At 41.4% G+C, this 17,536-nt stretch overlaps 1 protein-coding gene across 2 annotated transcripts in view; it reads right to left on the bottom strand.

The window, feature by feature from the left end:
- LOC124161205 (SPARC) overlaps positions 1-17,536 on the bottom strand; it is a 77,488-nt gene that overhangs the window by 20,466 nt on the left and 39,486 nt on the right. The window contains exon 1 of one of the 2 annotated variants that reach the window (XM_046537466.1): positions 943-964. The exons of the other annotated variant lie outside the window; for it this stretch is intronic. The gene's annotated coding sequence lies outside the window, so the exon portion shown is untranslated. Of the gene's footprint in view, positions 1-942; positions 965-17,536 lie in introns of those variants that run through there. 2 annotated transcript variants of the gene reach the window in all.

Genomic DNA, 17,536 nt, shown 5'->3' with positions numbered 1-17,536 from the left:
TATTGCTTATTATTCTCAAATGATCATCATACATATCTTTGAGATGGTGGAATTCATTTTCCGTCAGCAATATATTTTCCCGCCATCACAAGTTTTGTCTGCTAGCGCAGACGAACAACGGTGCAGGATGTGTTCCCATCTGTTTAGCGCAGATGACGTCACAGCTGCGATTGGAACACGCTCTGAGCTAAACAGTTTAAAACAGATCAGCGCAGATACGCGATTGGAAAGCACCCATTATCGACGAATAACATGATACGTACATTTAAATATCAATAAGGCGGGAAAATTTTGAATCTTGCGTTTACTGAAGAGTTTCCTTCCGCAGTTGCCATGGTTGCCAAGCGAGTGTTGAGGATTCTCGCTGTGATTCACTGGCTCAAGAAGGTCGCGGAATAAGCTGAGTGAGTGCACTCACGACACGCCCGGGGGGTTGGAGGAACACGATAGGGGTAGGTATATGACACGGCAGCATGCTCACGAAAATAAGAGTCGAATGAAAATAAAAGAACAAAAGGGCTTCGTAAGCTCAAGATTTAGAGCCACGGATTCTCCACCTGTGCCGCTAACGAAAGAGTCAACAATGCAGCAACTACATGACTACGTAAAAACAAACGGAACTACTATGCAACGCAACAATTGATTACGCAAATGTTAACATAATAATCTGCCTGTTTATGGAGAGAATCAAACTCATCATATGCTGCAACCATCACAACGTAAACAGAGAGATCACTACGTCATCATAACGATTGATTACGTGGATTCGGGCGTAGCTTTCCGTTCGTTTACGGGAATAATACATCATATAAAATGCAATAACTATCACTAAGTACAAACAGAACGCTTGGTCGACTTAGTATCTGATTACGTGGATTTGGAAGTAAGTTTCAGCCTGCTAATAGAGAGAATATGGCACCAATGAGATGTTTTGCGACTCACCGAGTGGTTAACGTTATGTTTTCTCTTTCCTTGTGCAGGTATCGGGTCAGCTGGTCCCTGGTGCACTATGTCCTCTCCCCTCGCAAAACCCACCCCCTTCCGACTGTTTTTTTCTCACTCTACCGCTTGCTTCCTTTCGTTCTCTTCCTTCCCGACACAAGAGAGAAGCATGGAAGGTCCAGCTTGAACCTCAGTACCCTCATCCCCCCACATCCCAAAGCTCCCCTCTCGATGCAGGGAACCCGAGCAGTCTTCCGGAGGAGAAAACCTGTTTTCTCGCCGCCCTCGTCTTTACCCCCTAGCCCGCTTTGGTCTTCTCTATTCCACCACCCCTCGCCGACAGAACACAAAAGAGTCACCGAGTTACCTCCACGAAGATGGAATTTTTCCGGTCTTCAAATCGAAAGCCCGCCTAACTATAGCATAACAACGTGGCCAGGCCAGATGTTCTTGAGCCGTACTCGTAGTCAGCTGATTGATTCGAAGCCCTCCCTGGAACTTCGTTCCCCTCCGGACCTTCCTGACAAGGGTTAAGGAAGCAGTTTCTCGTAGGCGACAATGGAAAAATGTGAATTATTCGCAAAACAATTGCGTCCCAACAGCTCTAATTTACACCTTAGTCCTACATCTACATCTACATAATACCCTGCGAGCCACCTCTAGGGTGTTTGGCAGGGGGTGATCAATCACCAGCATGTAGCATGCAATTGGACTCCCACATGCACACCACACTGTAAAAAAAACGTCACGCATACTAACAAAGTAAACTACCATATGCTGTTGCAAATAATAATAAAATTAAATAGCATTCATTGAGTTTTACTTAGGTTAGTAGGCTACACGACAAGTCATCTAATCTATATGTGAGTTCTATCGCTGCCGTTATAATCTCTTATTGACCGTGGAAAAAATGACATTCTGAACCAGTCTGTTCTGCAATCTATCTCTCTTATTTTATTTATATGATCTGATCTTCCGTAGTACGTTGGCGTCCGCAAGATATGGTTAACTTCGTCAGAAAAGACACTGCTTTTGAAATTATCTAAAAGGTTTAGTCTATTTTTCAATCTACGGTCCGACAGAGATTCCCATCCGAGTTTATCTAAGAGGTCAGTTACACTAACAAGACTATCGTAACGACCTTTCACATACCTGGCAGCTCTTCTTTGCACGCGTTCTAACTCTGTTATCAAGCCTTTTTCATGAGGGTCCCAAACACTGGCAGCGTATTCCAAATGTGGTCTAACGAGGGAAAAGTAGCTAATTTCTCTCACTTTGTCATCGCACTTTCCTGATATTCTTTTAACAAAACCCATTTTACGATTAGAAAACGTTTCATGTGCCCTAGTCTGTGTTGCGCATTTAGTGTGTTGTTTGTTATTATTATTTCGTCTTATTTTCTCAAGCGAATTTATGACATTGTTGTCCTCTCTTCCAATTAACTTGATGGACAATCACAAACATCCATGCCCTGGATGGTGATCAATCCACCCAGGCGGGATTCGAACCCGCGACCTCTAGGTTAGCAGCCAGGGACTTTACCCCGACGCCACCGAGGCCGGCAAAAAAACCTTCGGGTTGAATGACTGACTGTCTGATCACAATGAAGATAACAAAATATACAGCCATCACGAAGCCTCGAACCCTGGTCCCTCGGGTGATAGTCTTAAACGCTAACCACTACCCCACCTAGCCTGCTAAAAAAAGTACCGTGAGTGAGGATCGAAGTCGCCGTCCTTTTACATCCTCAGTCAACCTCCGTTACCACTGGGCCACCGCTGCCTTAAATTTTTTCTTCCTAATCGTTCCTTCTTTACATTAGTGACACAGCAACCGCGATAGGCGGCAATGCGGCAGTAACCGCTGTCACCTGCAAAGCCCGCCTCTTCGCAGATGATGTAGTTTTGCTCAGAGAAATGTATGGCCATTGTGATAGATTGGCATTAGAAAAGGACCTCGCTGCCACAAATGAATGGTGCAGTACTTGGCAGTTAGAATTAAATCTTGAAAAGTGTACGATTATGAATTTTTGGGATAAGGATACTTCTTCAAAGAGTTACAACACTAACGGAATTTAAATATCAAACGTCGAGTTCGTAAATTACTCAGGGGTCTTAAATACTCAATGTAAAGAAAGAACAAAAGAGGACATATAAAACTTCCTTGGGGAACACCAGAGGTAACTTGAATTGTATCCGAGCTACCTCCATCGAAAACAACCTTAGCTTTGCTTCTATATGCTTCCAATTTTTTGAAACAGCTTTAAATAAGGAACCTTATCGAATGCCTTTCTGAAGTCTAAAAATGTAGCGTCGACTTTAACATGTCTGTGTGGCTTGCCAGGTAATATGTAGATGAAAGAGGCGAAAACATGAATTCAAACCCATCATTACTTCCTATGAATATTTCAATTTCAATTAGCGAAATAATCAGCGAACAAAAGTGTATCACTAATGGACGAATGATTGTTGGCGTAGGTAAGGAATACAACGATAAGGGTAGATATTAAACAAGCATTTTTGAAAGAGAAAATATTCTCGATGTTACATGCGGCGCCATGGTTGCATGAAATCGTGAGGAACATCGCACACATTCATTCCGCAGCATCTCGTCTCCAGGTATCTCTCCGGTTGGATTCCAAATGAACCGCGGTCCCTTCTTCTCGACGTTATATTATGAAGTCCTTAGCAACCGCGGCTGTTGACGAAGCAAAGGCGGGATAGATGAGGAAGTTATGGCGAAAAAATTATTTTTTTCTCTTGGGCGCTATCTGGAACGGCAAGCAACGCCTCCCAACACTTCCCGTCTCGTCTCCTCGATATTTTTTTTTTCCTTCAAATTGCTTTTTCCGCTCGCACATTCTGTCTCGCGGAAACTGCTCAAGCCGCGATCATGAACATTTCCCTTCGCTGCCCTTCCATATTGATCATCCCAGCCTTCGGGTCGCTGAATTTGCATTCCCGCCAAATGACCCAAATCCCGATTTAAGCGTGGGTCGCAGAAGATTAAGGAAGACGTGGTGATTGATTAAGGAATTACGTCAACTAATTAATACATGTTTCGATCGAATAAAAATGTAATCAACGGTGTACCCACACCACTCGACTATGAAAACACTGGCATTGTTAACCCTAAATGAAAATATGTACAGACAGAAAAATCCTAGCAATAATTAAAACTTGGAAATTATATTTATTAAAAAATAAATAGGCCTTGGCGTATTTACATCCACTCGATGACTGCCAAGTCAATCGCAAAAGATGTTTTGGAAATATTTTTTCCACTTAAATTGGCATTCCTGAACTGTCCAATATCGCATTTGCTGTTCAACATCTATGCAGAAAATGTGGTTCGGGAGAAATGGGATGAGTTAGATGTAGAAATTAAGTTGGGGATTGATGTTTAAATTAGTGAGGTTCTCGAATGATCAGGCATTGATTAAGCAGTCGGCGAAAGGGCTACAGACACTGGTGGATGCGATTGCGAATATGGTATGAAGATTAATCTTGATAAAAAAACAAGTTTGTGGGTTTTGTAAAGCATCGCGAGCTGGGAATGTGCATTTCAAGATGAAAGTAGGTGGTCACAAACTTTAACAGGCGAATCAGTTCAATTATTTGGGCAGCACATTAGAGGAAAACGGATACAGCAGTATATGGACATCAGGAAGAGAATTGCGTCAGAAAAGGAGGCATTCATGAACAGAAAGGAGCTGATGAGAGGATCGTGATGCATGAGTTTAAAGAAAAGGTTAGTGAAGAGTTTGATATGGAGTATTGCTCTCTACGGCGCGGAAACGTGGACACTGAGGAAGGAGGACGAGAGAAGATTGGAGGCAGTCGAGATGTGGGTATGGTGAAGACTGGAGAAGATGATATACGGAGGAGGCGGATGGTTTGGGTGGAACGAGTGCTGAATGCTGAAAACAGTTTTAGAGGGAAGAATGTTGGGTGAGCGAGGGAGAGGACGGAAGAGAATACGACTTACGCTTGGTGATTTTTTTTATAGGCATACTATTGTTACTTTTCTTGACTGATACATCATTATTTTAGATGAGATACGGAAAAGACAGAAGCTATGGATGGAGCGAGTACTTAGCGGGGAAGGGAATTTGAAAACAGTGTTAGAGGGAAGAATGCTAAGTAAACGAGGGAGAGGAAGGAAAAGAATAGGATTTTTAGATAGAATGAAAGGAAGCAGGTAGGTCTTATTGTGAATTGAAAAGGGAAATGCATGATGGAAGGGGAGACTCCCGGAATTCTTCTTAAGTACTCCATGGAAACCTACCTTAGTCGGTAGAATACTTTAATAATAATATTATTAAGTATTAAACCACTAAATACGGCTCCCAGCATATTTTTTTTCATGAAAAGCATGCCCTGGACCAATATATATATGTACTACCTATTTTCCGAGTCTCAGAAAGCCCACCATAAGTACTATTTGTACACATTTTTTATTACTTCCTTCAATTTTGGTTGCGAAATTTGGGCACCAAACTTCAGTTGCGGCTATTTTCAGAATTACTCAAGAACCTTGGATGTCAACTATGCCTGACTCCATCCATAGAGGGGAAGGAACGATAGGAGGGGGGGAGGGCGGAAGGGAGGAGGGGTAGGGATGTGTACACCAGTGTACACATAACACAGCATGACGAGAACGGTGTCTGGCAGCCATGCGGAGTGTTTACAGGGGAGGGGAAGTGACTTCCGTGCGTGGGGTGAGGCAAAGAGGGGAAGAAATGCTGGCTGCTGGAAGGATGAAGTGGTCTCACTTTTTCAAATTCTCCGCGACTCCGCTGCTTTTTTAGGAGAAAAGTGGAGGGAGGAAGGGTCTGGTGCCAGGGAAGTCAAGTCCATATGGCGACAGAGTCGACCCGTGGTGACATTATAGCGAACTACGATGACGCGTATGATAACATGGATACCAAGTTCAAAGGCGGCGCCAGAGAGCACATTTAAATTACCTACATCTACATAATACCCTGCGAGCCACCTCTAGGGTGTTTGGCAGGGAGTGATCAATCACCAGCATGCAGAATGCAATTGGACTCCCACATGCACACCACACGGTCCAAAAAGCGTCACGTATACTAACAAATTATACTACCATATGCTGTTAGAAATAATAATAAAATGAAGAGACATGCATTAAGTTTTACATAAGTTAATAGGCTACACTACAAGTCATCTAATCTATATGTGAGTTCTATCGCTGCCGCTATAAAAATCTGTTATTGATCGTGGAAAAAATACATTCTGAATCTGTCTGTTCTACAGTCTATCTCTCTCATTTTATTTATATGATCTGACCTTCCGTAGTATGTTGGCGTCCGTAAGATATGGCTAACTTCATTAGAAAAGACACTGCTCTTGAATTTATCTAAAAGGTTTAGTCTGTTTTTTGTACCGTGTGGTGTGCATGTTGGAGTCCAATTGCATGCTGCATGCTGGTGATTGATCACCCCCTACCAAACACCCTAGAGGTGGCTCGCAGGGTTTATGTAGATGTCTATTTTTCAATCTACGGTCTGGCAGAGACATAAAAAAATGTCCATCATCATGTCCATCAATAATCTATGCTGTGCATAAATCTTTATTTCCGCATCAAAAATTAAAACTAAATTAAAATGTGTTTCTATTAGTTTAATTTATTCTTTCGGTGTGAACTGTATCATTAGATAATGTTTAAACATTCTTTTTAATCAATAACAAAATATGAGTTCTAAAAATACACCAAAACAAATTTATGTATCTCCTATACTTTTCGCAACTTACTGTGGAAGTTAGCGCTGCTCCCCTAGGTTGAGTATGAAAGTTCATGAAGTTGACAAAACGACTAATTTTACAGATCGCGGAGTCATTTAATGAATCACTGGCATATATAAATTTTTTAGATTTTTCACGAAAAAATAAATCAGAATTTAAAATAAAATTTTCTTTAAAATGGCGCATTATTCATTATGCACAAAAGTCCAGATATAAATATGCAAGGAATACCGGCACATAATTTTATGCAACAGTAGGGTTGGTTTGGATATGTGAGGGTAGAGCTCACCCCAGACTAAGCCACGGACGCGTGAGTATACCCACTGTAATGGCTTCCCACGCTAACGCCCTTTCTGAGGACTAGAACAGCGGGTGGGGTCATTTCCTTCTGAAGGCATAACTCTGCCCTCCTCTACAATGCTAATGACCGACGTGGAAGTCCCAGGTAGGAACCTTTCAACAGGGACTTTCCATAGGGACTCGTACCCACTAACAAAGGAGCACAATTATCATTAAAGTATTCTACCGATTAAGGTGGGCTTTCACGGAGTATTTAAGAAGTATTCCGTCTGCAATCTCCCATCCCTTCATGAGCAATCACATTTATCCTCCAACTGCTTAGGCCACGTTGACCTTAAACAACTAATTGCACGGAAGTTTTTTTTTGGGGCTTGAGTCACTCCCAAACGACTTATCCACAAAAAAGAAGCGTCTTTAAATCACCCCACTAAGAACACCTTTAAAAAAATAACTTGCCGATTTTCCCAGCAACTTGGCAAAGATTGATGCCATACCGTTTTAACGAATGGTTATGGGATTTCCAAAATCCATCCATTCATGTTACAACGGAAAATAAGGCCCCTGTTAATCCCGTAAGAGGACACTTAGGACACACACTTCCGTTTCCAAAAACCTACATAAGATCCTCTGAATTACCTCGAAGGTCACCACACAGTCCGAGGGATGAAAAGCTCTTTCTTTTACTACACAGTGAATTTTGTGCTGATTTTTGAAAAAAGCATGCTTTTTACCGTTTTCTTATTTTACATTTATCTTCGACGTTTTAGTGGTGAATCATTCAATCGATTATCGAAAGCAGCACTATTAAAGAAATTTCTATCAAAAATGTTCGCGGAAGTAATTCTTATATTTATGCCGTCTTCATTGTGTCAAAATCTTGATCGCGCATTTGGATAATTCCGCAAATGAAATGTACAGAGATTTAATTTCTGTCGTAGTTTTGAAAAATTCCTTCTGCCGAATTTGAGCGCAGATTCCATCTTCCGAATTTCTTTTTCTTTAGCTATTTCTTTCGTGGATTGTGATGAATACTAAATGGCTTAAAAGTGTACATAAAGTGGTCCTTCCACATTTTTAACAAGTGAGATAGACTAGTGGTTAAGGAGAAGACTTGATACGGTAGTAATCGGAAGTCGGTGATTCGACCCTCTCCGCAATAATTTATTTCTGATTTCAAAAAGGCATTTGATAAAGTACTGCACGGAAAGCTGACTATAAAACTGAAATCTTATGGTCTAGATGAAGATGTCATTTCCTGGATTAGAGAACTTTTGAGCGACCGCGTCCAAAGAGTAATATTACACGGTGCAGTCTCCAATGAGGTTAGAGTCACTTCTGGCGTCCCTCAGGGTAATGTCATAGGCCCACTCAAACTCCTTCTTTATATAAACGACACCGGTGAAGTAGTGCACAGTAATCTACGATTATTTGCAGACGATGATGCAGTTTACTGGGAAATCCGTTCCAGTAAAGATGGGAATGAACTAACGAATGACTTTGCTGCTATCCAAGCATGTTGCGATGCATGGCAGTTCGAATTAAATTTGAAAAAATGCGTAGTAATGTATTTGTGGAAAAAGAATAGCTTCGTCAGAAAAGACACTGCTTTTGAATTTATCTAAAATGTTTAGTCTATTTTTCAACCTACGGTCCGACATAGATTCCCATCCGAGTTCATCTAAGAGGTCAGTTACACTAACAAGACTATCGTAACAACCTTTCACATACCTGGCAGATCTTCTTTGCACGTGTTCTAATTCTGTTATTAAACATTTTTCATGATGGTCCCAAACACTGGCAGCGTATTCCAAATGGGGTCTAACGAGGGAAAAGTAGCTAATTTCTCTCAATTTGTCGTCGCACTTTCCTAATATTCTTTTAACAAAACCCATTTTACGATTAGCTTGACCGGTTACTTCTCGAATAGTTTTATTCCACGATAGATCATTATTGAGTCTAACTCCTAGATATTTCGCGGATTCAACAGTCTCTAATTGGGCACCCCGAATTATATAGAGAGTACGGCAGAGTGTAAATATAATAGTGGGTTGAAAAATGATGAACTAACGAGTGACCTTGCTGCTATCCAAGCGTGGTACGATGCTTGGCAGTTAGAATTAAATTTGAAAAATGCGTCGTAATGAATTTCTGGAAGAAGAACTAGTATTATTGCGATTCGGGACTAATTCTGATTTGCTCTTGTCGATCAAACTATTTTCCAGCTCTATACCGCTGATAAATGGAAATGCATATGTTATTGTCTCACCATTAAAATGACTCGAGCCTTGACTGCCTTTGAAATCATTGCTCGACTGACGCTTCTCGTGCTTAAATGTAATACCTGTATTATTGTTAATCGGTAATGCTGATTCTGAAACGCCGATTTTTCTTTCTAATACTCTATTCTCATTTCTGGAAGAATTTTTGCATGTGAAAATTTTTGAATTTACCCCTTTATTTTTCAACCCACTAATCTACACTCTGCCCTACTCTCTACTCTAAAAAAGACCTGAAGTGCTCACATATGCTACTCGCTACACGACTAGCCGACTCGGCCGTGTAGTGGACTCCCGAACGGTTCAGAGGGATCCGACACGATCGGATTGCCGGCCTAAGGTCCACGAAGGAGGCTCCGATGTCCGTGCAGAAACGACGCAGCCTCTGGTTTATGCCTTCCACTCGGCTCCAAACCCGAGAGCCACGATCGATCCTCGGGACAAGACTGCAAATCGAAAGCTCCATGCCGACCCCAATGGTCCCACCCACCCGCTTCACTTCGGCATTCAGATTCCGGAGGGAATCTAGAATTTCCTCAGATCCACGGAAGGTGGCATCAATGACGCCGACATGAGCCACAACCCGCAGTCTGGAGCACTTCGTGCCCCGTACCGCCGCACCAACCGCCTGCGTCACCTGAGGACACCGCCACCAGGGATGCACCATGATGTTACACGGTCGCTTACTCCCTCGCGGTTTGCCCTTTCCCGTAACGGGACCATCACACGACGGATATTGCTACTCCCTAACACTACAATCCCCCCCGCTAAACTGAGCGCACTTATATTGTTGGGCTACTGGATTAGCGGAATTGATTGGGGATTGATGAGCGTTTGCGCAGTGGAGGTATCGAAATATCAACCCGATCCGACAATGGGAAGTTAGTTAACTATCAACCACATGATTCCATCGATGAAACAGACTGACGAAGCAACTCAAGAATAATCGTGATGTAAAAAACTACATGCATTTAGCCTACATAGCGACCTTTTTCTATCCCTGATAACCACAGGAGAGAATGACAACTTAAATCTCTCTGTTCTGCGAAGCAAGTCAAGAATAAGCGTGAAGTAAAAAAACTACATGCATTTAGTCGACATAGCGACCTTTTACTGTCCCTGATAACCATAAGAGAGAATGACAACTTATATCTCTCTGTTCTGCAGTCTATTTCTTTCATCTTCATCTCGCGCGATCCATGTGTGAAAATGGAAACGCGCCTCGTTTTTCCGCGGTGGCACGTGTGGACGCAGTCGTGTCGCATTCAGCCGTGGCCTGTCGCACGCCGCACTCGGATGACACGCTATCTCCGCGTCAGTTGTTTCACCGCTTCGACGGAATGAATGAAAGGACCACGCACGGAGCGGAAACGAGGGTGCGTTCACGGAGATAACGTAGACACACGGGGTGCACTCAACACTTTCAAGTGCATGCGGTGAACTTAGCAGCGTCGCTGTTCCGCCATCGAGATAAACATTTCTGGCGGATGCATTCCAGTTGCTGCAAACTGAAATGGCCAACAACTTTTAATAAAAGGTGTTGGCCAAGGTTTTATAGTACCAAATTATTACCCCAGAATATTACCAAATTATTATTGCTATTAACCATAAGTCGTGATGAGTTGTTACGATAAAAAGTGCAGCGTTTCCAGTATGTTATAAGAGATTATAACGGCAGTGATAGAACGCATAAATAGATTAGATGACTTGCAGTGTAGTCTACTAACCTATGTAAAACTTAATGCATTTTTCTTAATTTTATTATTATTTCTAACAGCATATGGTAGTATGATTTGTTAGTATACGTGACTTTTTTGAACTGTGTGGTGTGCATGTAGGAGTCCAATTTCATGCTGCATGCTGGTGATTGATCACCCCCTGCCAAACACCCTAGAGGTGGCTCGCAGGGTATTATGTAGATGTGGATAAGTATTAAGAAATTGCCACGAAAGTGTAAAGCGGAAAAGAAAATGAATCTGACGTTAATTCAGCTCCACATTTCTAGCCTAGGAACTGGTCAACTACTTCAAACCGCTTCAACAATACCCGTCTCGCTTTCCCAGAAATGATATCCCATTTGCGCGCGGCAAAGCAAGTATGTAGTTCGCCGTGAGCTGAGATAGGACACGCGCAAAGCGGGATCCGTTTTAGATAACCCTGCGTATGCAGTTTTGACACGTGGACTCTTAACACACAGCGCCCACTTCTAGCAATAAAAACAACTGAATGAGCCAAAATATTTTTTAGTGAAAAACCACATGCCCGAACCAGCAAATTAATTTTGGATATGAATTTGGCATGTTTTAAGAAAAGGTATTTCATTAGGTTCGACTTCTTGGCATTGACTTTTAATATAAGTCCCTATATAAAATTGATTATTTGAGGCGTAACTTGGTGAAAGTGATTCATAATTAAATTAAACAAGAAGAACTTTGTGCTTTCACATTAATTAATGTGAAAGCACAAAGTTCTTTTTTAATTTAAGTCCCTATATGTTTACATTTTAAATTCATGCTACATTTAAGTTGGTGTTAAATATCATAAAATTAAGATTGTTCCAAATTGTCTGTCATGCATTATTAGACAGTGTAATTGATGTCAAAAGTGGTCATATTCGTAAGGCGCGTGCATGTACATCTACATAATACCCTGCGAGCCACATCTAGGGTGTTTGGCAGGGGAGAAGTATCAAAACTTTCACTATTTCCAAAATTATATTATATCTGACTACACTTGAACTACTCTCTGCCGACAGTTCATCATAAAAGAGGCAAAATAGTCAGCAAATACAGTCATAAAATTTAATTAATAGGTACACTATTCATTTACCGGCATCGATAATAACATTGGCCCCAGTATTAAGCCTTGTGGTACACCAGAATTAATTCGTTCCCAGGCACTGCAAATGTTATCAACCAAAACATAGTTCCCGCAAATACTCAATATTCTTTAGCTGTCCAGTCATAAAAAGGCCAGACAAGAGATATATGTTGGCGAGATATGCGATATGCATTTTGCATCTACATCTACATAATACTCTGCGAGCCACCTCTAGGGTGTTCGGCAGGGCATGATCTATCTCCAGCATTATATGATACGAGCGTGCTTCGCCCGCTCCCAGCGGGCTTCCCCCGCTCTTTTCAATGCACGTCCACAGAGGGATAGGCGCGTTTCTAATTTTAAAATGTAGAAAAAAAGGCAGGGTCTTATGTACAAATTTAATTGGAATGTTCATGTACAAATTGAGGTCAGAGGACCTCTTTAAACACAACATTGGAAGTAATTACACTATCCTCTGTTAAACGCACATGATTACTCATACTTACGTATCAACAGGAGACTTGTATGTGGAATCAGCCGCATTTTGATAAAGGTTATTTAAAGAATGCGAGATATTGTTGCAAATGAACAAATGTATCAGTTTGTGCGCCGTTAACGTCAGGAATATTTACCGGTTTTGTTTTCTTTGTTTTTTTTTTGTTTTTTTTTTATTATTTAAAAACCAATTTTAGGAAACAATAGAAATATTTAGGAAGTAAGACATGCCGTCGCATGTTCTTCATGATAAATTCTGTGCATTTTGGTACCTCATTTGTAGAGTTTGGTTGCGTATAAGTTGAGAAAAAGGTATCTATACAGTAGAAATTATATAGAAGATACGAGATATGCGTTTAATCTGCAACTTTCGAAATGCATGAAAAATGATTTTCATCGAAATTCCGAGCCTTCGTACACATTTACTTCCTCATTGAAGGTCTTGCCAGCCCTTGCGTCTGGAGGGTCAGACGATGACCGGTCCCCGTTCTATTTTCGGATCCAATTGAATTTGATTTCTTCGCTCCTTTTTTCCCTACCGCCATACCAACACCCTCCATTAATTTTCCGCCTTCGGAATCTAGAATATTCCCTCGATATCCCAACCAATGAACTGAAAGCGAGCGGCTTACTATTGGTCGGAGAAGAGGTCAGAGATCATTCGACGCTCGTGTCGAAGTGAAGCTGAAGAGATGCCCATCGCATGGAACAAGGGCCGCGCACGAAAAAGCGTTTCCCTTGTTGATGCGTGAGTCACGTGGTCTCCCGAGATAAGGCCCCATTCGGCCAACCAAGCGTGGAAAACGACGCGAACTGCAGACTACATTGTCGCGTATGTATCTCGAGTTTTCTGAGAACCTCATTGTTGCCCTCGAGAAATGCAAACAACAACAACCGCGGCCTTTGAAATACAGCGCAACTTCCTGATAATGTGAGTTCCAACAGAGTGATATCTACAGTTTGGTGGTGCAAAACAACACTAAATTTAGATACGTGCACATGTTTTTTGTATCAATTTTTGCTTCCGGTGGCAATATTTATTTATATTCAAATCATAAGGCCTGAGAGTTAAGGATCACAGACCATTGATTCAAAATACGTTTGTTATTGAGGAAAATCGCTTGAACATTCCAATCAGACCTGATCTTATTATAATCCGTTTTAGTTATTGTCATATACTGGCAGAGTTATTATTTCCCCCAAAAATGCACTAAGCTACATCGCAAAGCAATGTCAAGCTAGAAAAGCTATGTCGCCATCACTAACTAAATATCGAATTACTAAGCGAATGTTCCTACGCGTTTGCGAGTTTTAGCTTTCAATGAATGTGCAAGTATTTCTAACTGCTATATGTATTTTTATGACTGTATAATAGAGTATATTCTGTGATCTTGTGGTGCGCACGTAAGGATCGCATAATTGCGATTGGTCACCCCCTGCCAAACACCATTGGGATGGCTCTCAGGGTATAATGTAGGTGTATAGGGCGTACCCATTACATGCCAGTGATCATTCACTCCCTCCAAAACACCCAGGAAATGTCTCGCAGAATACTATGTTGAACCAGAAACATTAGAAAAATTGCTTGAAATGAGGAATGCAACAAAAAATGAATTTTCCAGTTTCGAAAAGAAAAAATGCTCCCGCATATCGTAACATTCATTCCCACATCAAGGGCGAACAAAAAACGAACCAATCCGCTTCCGTCCAACGGACGAGAAGAAAGGCTTCGAATAGAGATAGGAGCATATGTGAGAGGACTTATCGGATTAAAAGGGAAAGTCCTCTTCTGACGACGCCGAAAAGAAAGCGATGAATCCAAGACCGGAAAAATATAAAGCGGGTGATATGCGCGGAGCAAATGTCAACGGAGCTGGCAATGACATGGAGGAAAAAAAGAAAGGAAGGAAGCGTAAACAAAGTGATAAAGCTGAGGATATGAGTGGATTTCCTTCATTTGAGACTCGTCTTGAGAAATTCTGGACTAGTCTCAAACGAACGAAATTGTTTTGACTTCTAAAGGCGCGGTGCACGGAATTGCGCAGGCTAGAACTGCATTAATTTCTAAAATGGCGTGGAATTGCGCGAATGCATGAACGAAATTAGAATAGGGGATATTTTGCCATCTCACCATCACGCATTCTCGCATTCGCTCTAGCAATTCACCGCTTTACACGACGCAATTTTGACTGCGCCTTCGTTCACATGTCAGATTGCGCAATTACGTGCCCAATGTGAAATGGGTAGTATAATTTAGAAGTCTACATCTACGTAATATCCTGCGAGCCACCTCTAGGGCGTTTGGCAGGGGGTGATCAATCACCAGCATGCAGCATGCATTTGGACTCCCACATGCACACCACAAAGTATGCGTAACGTTTTTTTTGGACCGTGTGGTGTGCATGTGGGAATCCAATTGCATGCTGCATGCTGGTGATTGATCACCCCCTGCTAAACACCCTAGAGGTGGCTCGCAGGGTATTATGTAGATGTAGAGGCTTGGACGTTTGCAGCAGAAGAGAAGGTAACAGTGGATGCATTATAAATCTGGTGCCACTGATTAATGATGAAGATAAAATGGATCGACCAACGTGAGCAATGAGGAAGTGTTCAGAAGAGTGAGAAAGAGTAGACTTCGACAAAATTAAGAAGAAGACGGGAAACTTAGTAGGCCACAATATGAGGCATGATGGCCTGTTAAAATCAATCGTAGATGGACAGGCAGAAGGGTCTACAACTAAAAATAAATAAATCGAAACTTGAAGCTTGTACGTGGTGGAAGGGTTCCATATTATCAATAAAATACACTTTGTTACTTCCTTGAAATATTTTGTGGGAGTAACAAAGTGTTTGTTATTGATAACTATATAAACGCTAGTTGATTCTTTGATCTCCTTATGGTTTTGATAATTTTTGCTGGCAAGCTCGTAGGATGGAAAAATACCGCATGAAACCATTGTTTGTTGTTAAAGTGTTATTAATGCGAAGGCAGTGGCTTCGAGTTTAGAAGATCTCGGTACATAACTTCGGTCGCAAATGGTATTCAGTCGATTTACATGATATAACGAATGTTTTTTCATACATAAGCCATCTTCGGGCCTCATCCACTAGCGCCTGCTTTCATCCTTTTCACGACACCTATCCTTCTTCCGGGTGAGATTCACCCTAGCACGCTTGCGGTGACTCTACCACAGTGAGTATCTTATATCGCGTTCGTATCGTATGCGTTTACTCTGCGGTACCCATCATCTTCATCGTCAGTCATCAATCCGAAGATTGGTCTGACGCAGTTGTCCGCTATATTCTCTCCTCAGCTGATCTTCTAGCACTTACGTAATATTTCTCTTGTACACCTTTCACTCCTTGCCATGCATCTCATACGACACCTTTCTCTAATATTATGCATTCACCCCTTATTAAATCCAAATGTATGATATATTCTTCCCTTCTACCTGACCCCCAACGATATTTTTCATCTGACCATCGTGAGGCTTCAGTTGTTGTCAGTGGACTCGCATTGTTAGATAAACTCGGATGGGAATCTCTGTAAGACCATAGACTGAAAAATAGACTAAATCTTTTAGATAAATTCAAAGGCAGTGTCTTTCCTAACGAAGTTACCCATATCTTACGAACACCAGAATACTAGGGAAGATCAGATCATATAGATAAAATAAGAGAGATAGATTGTAAAACAGACAGATTCAGAATGTGTTTTTTCCCACGATCAATAAGAGACTATAACGGCAGCGTTAGAACCCACAAATAGACTAGATGACTTCTATTGTAGTCTACTAAGTTTTATACCTTAATGCATGTCTCCGAAGTTTCTTATTTTTTCTGGCAACATGTTTTGTGGGTTCTAGCTTTATTGGCAGAAAACTTTAATGAGTATTTGGCAAGTTTTGCCTATGAATGAATGTATTAGCATAATTTCTTTCCCCGAGTTTCAAGAATCAGTGTTAAAGTTAAATGTAGAGAATACTTGGAAAGCTTTTCTTTCGCTCGTAACTTCGGGAATAAATAGCTACATCCCTAGTAAAATAGTAAAAGAAGGCAGCGAACCGAGATGGTACGACGCGGAAGTGAGAAAATCATTGAGGCGACAGAGAGCGTGTCATGCTAAAATGAAAAAAGTCAGCACGGATTTATCCGCTAATGAACGCGAGCTAATAATTAAAAAATATAGGATGACTAAAGCCGCCACGAAGGAAGCGTTCAGGAATGCGTTCACGAATTTTAAAAGAAATACACTAGTAGAGCAGTTACAGGATAACCCAAAAGCATTTTGGTCATATGTTAGGGAAGTTCAAGGTAAACGATCTACCGTATGTTCGCTGAGAAACGGCAATGGAGATGTGTTGACAAGCAGTTACGATAAAGCCAATTTATTAAATTCCTACTTTAAGAGCGTGTTCACGGAGCCTTCCGAAAACTCACCCGAGACCGATGACAATCCCTGTCTACATAAGATGCCAGCTATTGACATTAGTACGCTCGGAATAGAAAATATATTGAAATCGCTTAGTCCAAATAAATCACCTGGTCCAGACGAAATCCCTTCTCGCGTATATAAAGAACTAGCCTCAGAACTTGCCCCCTACTTGCAGTTAATATTCAGTAAATCCATCAAGCAACACGAAGTACCTAATGACTGGAAAATCGCTAATGTAACGCCTATATTTAAAAGTGGAGACAAGGAACAGCCATCTAATTACAGGCCGATATCTTTAACGTCCATCTCTCGCAAAGTCCTTGAACACATCGTAGTCAGCTCGGTAATGAAACACCTAGACGCGCAAAACTTATTAATGGGAACTCAACATGGATTCAGGAAAAGCAGATCGTGCGAAACTCAGTTAGCGCTTTTCGCCCACGATATTTTAGACTCCGGGGAAGACAACATTCCAGTAGACGCGATTTTTCTTGATTTCA

Source organism: Ischnura elegans, chromosome 6 (genome assembly GCF_921293095.1).
Source record: "Ischnura elegans chromosome 6, ioIscEleg1.1, whole genome shotgun sequence".
Lineage (NCBI taxonomy): Eukaryota > Metazoa > Arthropoda > Insecta > Odonata > Coenagrionidae > Ischnura > Ischnura elegans.
This window is presented reverse-complemented; position numbering and strand designations above follow the sequence as displayed.